Source organism: Corvus brachyrhynchos, unplaced genomic scaffold, assembly GCF_000691975.1.
Source record: "Corvus brachyrhynchos isolate BGI_N302 unplaced genomic scaffold, ASM69197v1 scaffold258, whole genome shotgun sequence".
In the NCBI taxonomy this organism is placed as follows: domain Eukaryota; kingdom Metazoa; phylum Chordata; class Aves; order Passeriformes; family Corvidae; genus Corvus; species Corvus brachyrhynchos.
This window is the reverse complement of record NW_008240122.1, coordinates 2,821,963-2,828,946: the sequence shown is the minus strand read 5'-3', so window position 1 is coordinate 2,828,946 and position 6,984 is coordinate 2,821,963. Positions and strand designations below refer to the sequence as shown.

Genomic DNA, 6,984 nt, shown 5'->3' with positions numbered 1-6,984 from the left:
CTCTTTCCCCAAACTTTTCCTTTCAATTTACTGGAATTACAGCCAGTCTTTTCTGGTCAAGAGAAAGTTTGACCACTGTGCGTGTAATTACAGAACCTCAGAGTAGAACACCATGTAAGAAACTGTCTGTAAAATGCTTGGAATAAAGTAGATTAAGAACAGATTTGCTAAAGAAATTAGGAAGTCATTCCAGTGTTCTTTTCTGTTCTAAATAATATAGTGAAAATAAATCTCTGAGGCAAGATTCTGGACAAAGACATTCCTTTGAAAAGAGACCACAAGATTCCTGGTCTTCTTAATGGAGAAAACAGAAAGAATTGGTCTTGGTTTGGGACTCTCAAAATGTTGATCCTTTTGAACAATGTGGACAAGTACAAAATGTTGTCCAATGTATTCATCCTTGAACAGAAATAAACCAAATTTCTGTGTGCTCTGACGGTCTCATAGGAGCAGAAAAAGAAAAGAACGCCTCCCTTTCTTTTTTATGCTTGCTGTGTTCCAAAGTTTCTAAAGGAATTTATTTGGGCAAGGCATTTTGATGCGTACATCTGTTTTTCCCTGAGAAGCTATGATCCAGTTGCACAGTTCAGTGGTTTTGAGCCAGATATTCTTTTATTTCAGGCTTTGGGAATCTAAAGTCAGTAGGCAAATGCATAACCATATAGGTGCATTTCATGAGTGATGGCCACAGAGTGAGGATTGAGGTGAGTTCTCCACAATAACACAGCCACCCCAACTTCTAACCTATAAAGATTTGCTTTCTGTTTCTCATTGTTGTATTCTGTTGTCTCTCCTGACTTAATAGTTACTCCTGTGTGTCTTCACAGGAAGAAAGCACATCACAGTCCTGCTCTGACAACATAAGCCCAGGGAAATGAAGAAGAGCAATTTTTGTATTATTGTAAACTGCAAAAAGGTAAAAATATAACCAGCCCCTTTCTCTGCTTGGTAGTCAGAGGATTGAAGGGGTGAGTGTATGAAACAATAGCTGGGTACAGGTGATACAGATGTTAACTTCCAGTCTTGTTAAATGTCCTGTGAAAAGCAGCATATATTGCTGTCTGCCCTCAATATGACTGAGGTTGCATGATATTTAGATGATAAAAAACTCTCATGTAAGGAGGAGGTAGCATATTAAATGTGCTATTTTTGCTTTACGGTGTTCCCCAGTGAAAACCACAATTTCACTTTGGTTTGATGAGCGTGCTGTGATGGCATTGGTAGGTTTACCTTTTGAAATGATTGAAGAGTAGAAGTAGACTGGGTACTGTTAGCAGAGAGCAGTGTCTGATATAAATTATTTCAAATTTTGCAGTCTAGAACTGCGTTTTTGTTGCATTTTGAGGTTTCTCCTAAAATGGTAGCCTTTTCAGTTAACAGAGAAAAGTCTTGCCAGTGTTCCTATGTCAGTTAACAAACTCAGTTATTTATAAACAATCTTAGAAGGGTGACTTTTAAAGGATGTGAGATGTAAATCAACAATCTCTGGTTTTAATCACAGTGGATGCACAGGTTCCTTTTGAGTTGTAATGAAAAGTTTGGGGCTGGAGACTACAAATGTTTGAAATAATTTTGATGTCCATTTTTCATGTTTCCAAGGTATCTAAGATGTGGCTAATAATAATAGCAGGCGTTGTCTGTTTCTCCCGGTATGAGGCATGAAAGTAGTGTGGTCACAGAGCTGTGCATTATTTTCATGGTGTCAACATGTCAGCAAGTGGTATGGCAGAGAGCCAGATTAAATCACTTCTGATTTTAAATACAGAACACTGAATAATAATGCTGTGTTACACTTGAGGACACTGGAATCTGGCAAATCAGCAGTGGCTCAATGTGTCAAGCTCATTTGGATGGCTTCTTCCCTTCCTGAATGATCACAGAATCAAAATCATTGTTCAAGGAAACTGTATAAAGCTGGCATTTTTTTATTTCCCCCCAAAGCAGAAGATTGTACCCAAGAAACAGACACTTTTTGATTGCTTTCTATAAAGATGTGTCATGAGGTCAGCGCCCTCATGCAGGAATGTTTGCTCCTGAGAATGGGCAACCACCCCATGGTGTATGTTTGCCATTAATCTTTGTTGTCTCTGTAACTGGCAAATCTGGTATGATTACTTTCATTCATCAGTTTCTTGCAGAATCTACTGCAACAGGTCCACCATCTCAAACAGGAAGTGTATTTTTAAGAGGCAGTCACATTATTTAGAACAGGTACTTTAAGGGTTTTAGGTCTCCCAAGAAAATCTTGAGTGCTGTTCTCAACCATTGCTTGTGCACCAGCTCTAATTTTTGTATAACCCCTAGAGCTGGTTCACCTTGCCAGCTGGTTGGAAACCAATTCAGCAAAATAAAAACATGAATAGCTTTCTGTTGGTTTAGTAATCCAATTACATTCATCGAGGAGCCATGTGAAAATCAGAAAGTGGAAGGGAAGGAATGGGCCTGCCTGTCAGGGAGGAAAGGATGCAGGGGAAGTGAAGGGAGCAGAACTACTAGATGAATTTAACCATATTGTGAAAAAAATAGTTAATGACCTTCTCTCAGAAGGTTAAAAGAAGCATCCAAAATACTGGGATTCATTTTGCCTTGTCACCATAATACCCTTTTTATGAAGCTAGAACTATGTATGCTCATAAAAAACTTTTGCTTTTTTTATTTGAAAGGCTAATGCAACCATTGGAGTCTGTGCACAGTTCTTTCAAGTTAAATGCTTAGTTCAACATTCTGCTTCCATTTCCTGGTAGAAAATGTTTTATATGAAAGCAACTTTAACCTTTCAGAAGGGTTCATTTACTGTTACGTTTGGTATCAGATTTCCAAAAAATGCAGTCTGCGTTTGGGATATTATAGATTCTGGTTTTAATATTGGTTTAGGAAAAAAAAGTCATCTGGCATAATTCAGAAATAAAATATTGCAACAGAATTCTCTCTATACATAAATGCACCCCGTGAGTGAGTGGTTTAAAGTCAGTTTGATCACTTAAAGCCAAGACTTGGACTCAAGCTATCCATGAACCAGCTGGTAACAAATAACACATTCAACTCTCAGTCACAGGAAACTGTTAGGTTGCCTTTTTATAGACAACTACAGCTCTAGAGCTCCTGAAGCACAAGGGAATATCATACGGACTTGGAAAGAATTGAACACCTACCATATGCACATAAAGAAGGGTAATAAAGATGAAAGGCCAGAACTGAGCTTTAATTTCTATTTTTCTGGTTTTGATTTATCGTCTGCTTCTGCATTGCTACATTTTTCTTTGGCCTAAAATTAGGGAGAAGATGCTTGAATTGCTTAGTTTGATCAAATCAATCAAACTTAGGCTTCCCTCTTAGCCAGTGTAACAGATGGTAAACATGAAACTTTGAAGTACATTCTTGCTTTCTTTATGTCTTTATTGTGCATCCATTTCTGAAGTGCTGATTGCTGTAACAATCCCCTGCAGTGGGCAGTTCCTGGCCGTGGCTTGCCGTAGTCGTGGTGAGATGGGCACTGAGCTGGTAGAGCTGTATCAAGGTGACTCTGAACTAGAGCTAGGGCTGACTACTTGGGTGCAGGGCCATATAAACACAGCAGAGTCTCCTCTGGGACCTTAGCAGCTTCTCTGCACAGGGCTCCAGGACTATCTCAGCTGTCAGGTTTGCTCAGGAGTCACTGCACCATGGTCCATTACCATGTACGGATGTATTCTGGGAGTTATCCTCCACAGGACTTCTGCTGTCAATAACCACTTCTTACAGAAGAAAAGGACCTTCAGACAGGCCTGGCCATGAGTGAGACAATAAAGGCTAATCCTCTGTGCTGCTGAGCCTCAGCTTCTAATAAAGGACTCAGAACTTGTAAGGGTAAAACTTCAAAGTAAGCACAGATTTGCAGAGGGAGGGCAGATAAGGGGGTTGTAGCCCACCCATCAAGACCACCCGGTCTTAATATATGGTAGCAGACAGCCTTTGTGCCCCACACTCTTGCAGTATCCTACTTCTCTTCCAGGGATTGAGATTTCCAAGAATGCTACTGCCAATGTACTTGTCAAAGTCGGATGCACTACAGAGTCTGTCAGTCATACACAACAGTTTTTATCGCCCCTGGAACTGCAGCAGCTAAATCTGACAGTGATGGTCAAGCTGGACCTTAGTAAAATAATGCTTATGATATTTAATATCTGATGATGAATACACGTCCAATACTTTGAAGGTGGAAAGATTGGCAAAAATGCAGACTATTATTTTATCTGGAAATGTGTTCTGTGACATCCCAAAGAGTATTCACATTTCTTCTTCCTTTTTTGTGCATGTGCAGTTCTCGTGAACTTTCAGCTATGAGTCCGTATGGGAAAAATTTCATTGTGAGAAGGCGGCTTCCATTCTATCCCGAAAAAAAGCTGCACGGAAATCACAGAAATCTACAGAAGCAAGTACCAGTCATTGTTTGAGAGCATTGTGGCCTATGGAGATGGAAACCAGAATATGGATTTGCCTCCAAACTTTAAAAGCTTCTAGAAACATGAATGAATGAGAAACAAATGCAAAAAGTTTGCTTAAAAAAAAAAAAATCTTAAATCCTTGTTGCTTTTACAATGAACAGACCTGGCAAAAAGAACGTTAATTATATTGAATATCATTGTTTAAACAGGTAGTGCTATTCCCAGTATTTTTTGCTTGCCACCTAGATTAGTGTTACTCCTCAGTTGCTAACAATGAAGTTAACAGCCACTGGAACAAATTATGAAGAGAAACAGTGAGCTTACCATTTCTTGAAGTCTGCAAACCAAGAGGGGTTGTTATGCCTTAGCAAACAATGGATACACAGCTGGGTGAATTTATGTTGTTGTACTACAGAGAAGTACATGAAATATCCTATGTGGTCTTTTCTAGCTTAAAGAGCCATACTCTATAATTTCACAAATACCTTACAAAGAACTCCTTAGAAGTAGTGATAACTATAGCACCAATCTGAATCCATCTCCTGATTTGGGGTTGATTATGCTACAGTATTTAAAAAAGTATGGACTGTAATGTTTCTACATGTTTCTGTCGCAACAACTCATATTACTAGCATAATTTTATAATATTGGAAATTTGGTTTTGGGGACTAAAGAGACCCTTCCTCTTCCCCAAAGAGCAGAATGTGCTTCAGTTAACAAAAGAGTGTATAAACAAGCACAGAGGCTGCTGCTTCCCTATCTGATCTACTGCAGTAAATAAAATCAATAACCTAGACTTACTGAAATAAAACACATCCCATGAAGGAAATCCAAAGATATTTCTCATTATTGTAGATGATTTCTAAGCTAAACTTTAATTTTCCTCTCATTGTAGGATAATCTAGCATACTGTTTAAAACAAGGTTTTTTTTTTCCTATAGCAGTCCTCCAGTTGAAAAAGAGCTTTTTTACCCCCTCCAGATTTCAAGACTTTTGGGGCATCAGTCACTGCAGAAACTTAAATGCAGTGGGACAGTTGAAAGTTTGGTAAAGATGCGCCTGACTGAACAGCTGGACATGAGAAAAAATAGTTCTTCAGTGCTGAGTGGGTTTGGCAGCACAGCTAGGACTGCATAGCTGGGATGTCCTAGATAATCCTAGAAGATCTGAAAAAACATGGTGGTATAGCTTTTCAACTATTTCAGGGAAAGTTGATGATTTTGTGTCCAAAATGGATAGGCATAATTCCAGAGGGAGTTTTTAGGTTTTAGGTTGTAGTCAGTGGCTAGTTACCTTTGTGTCTGTGTCTAAACTCCCTTAGTGGCCATCGTCTTCTACATATGTATGCTATGCCTAAATAAATATCTCAGCTGTCCCTCAGGTGGAGGCCCGTCATCAAGGCTTGCTTTAGCCAAATGCATGGTGTCAGTCAGATACAGTGATGGGAGCACAATATGAGAGTGCCCAGAGGAAATTGGATAGTTTGTCATATAGAAGCACTCAGATTGCTTTATCGAGCAGTCTTTTCTGGTCTTAACTTGCATAAATTTATAACCCGCACTGATTCAAATAAGTTGAACTTTCTCTCGTTACTGTGTTTTGTGCCTTTCTGAAAAGATGATTGGGAAAGATGGATGTTGAAAAAGAACAGTGGCCTCTAACTGATCTTAAGTTTTTCAAATATATTATCCTTTAAAAAAAACTCCCATAATCTAGTCTGGCATAATTGTTCCAGCAACAACTGTTACTAATCTATTTTCCATGCAATGGCCATAGTAAAATATAGGTGTGTATAGTTAATGCTTTGATTTCATTAATCTAAAAGAACAATTTGGGGTTGTTTTGGTTGAAGGAACTCCTCCATTTTATTCCCCTTAGGACTAGCTGTGTGGCTTTCTTCTAAAAAGTGTAATAATATAAATAATATAAAAGAAGTCTCTAAACATTTAAAAGACTGGAGAACTAGATTATGTTTCCATTCATCAGGGGGGTTCTCATAAGTAATTTTTGAGCTGCAGTGCAAGGAAACTGAGAAGAGATTGAACTGCTAATGTTCCCTTTGCTGTGTGGATATACAGAACACAGTTTTCTTGCCCCACAAGGATTCTGTTGATTTTGAAATTTTAGGCCTGGCATGGGACTCAGTGAATATGTGAGTAACTTAAGAAACAAACAAATATATTTCATTTTAATGGTGACCCCTTTTTATCTTTTTTTAACCTTTTAATATAAACTAAATTAAGTTTCAACAGGAGAAGATACTTTTAACCGCAAAACCATGACTTTTTATTTTAAAAATGTTGAAATGGCATATTTTTAGAATTTCAAAACCTCGGGTTTTTTTCTTTTTTTTTTTTTTTTTTTTTTTTTGAAGACAGGAAGTTCTTCTGGTAATAATTTCAGTTTTGATGAATTGTCAGTTGTGACCGTGTCTCTTCTTATGAAAACCCTGTGTTCACTCCCAACTCTAAACCCAGGCTCCTAATACTTTCCAGAAGTTCAAGGTATGAATGCCTTAGTTACTTTACTGATGCATTATAACAAGACGTAGATTTTGGGC

At 38.2% G+C, this 6,984-nt stretch overlaps 1 long non-coding RNA gene across 1 annotated transcript in view; it reads left to right on the top strand.

Annotated features, from left to right (window-relative positions):
- Positions 1-6,751, top strand: part of LOC108449242 — a 47,607-nt gene extending 40,856 nt beyond the window's left edge. The window contains exons 11-13 of the long non-coding RNA XR_001865396.1: positions 622-704; positions 828-916; positions 4,301-6,751. This is a non-coding gene — a long non-coding RNA (uncharacterized LOC108449242). The remainder of the gene's footprint in view (positions 1-621; positions 705-827; positions 917-4,300) is intronic.
- The last annotated feature ends 233 nt before the right edge of the window (positions 6,752-6,984 follow it).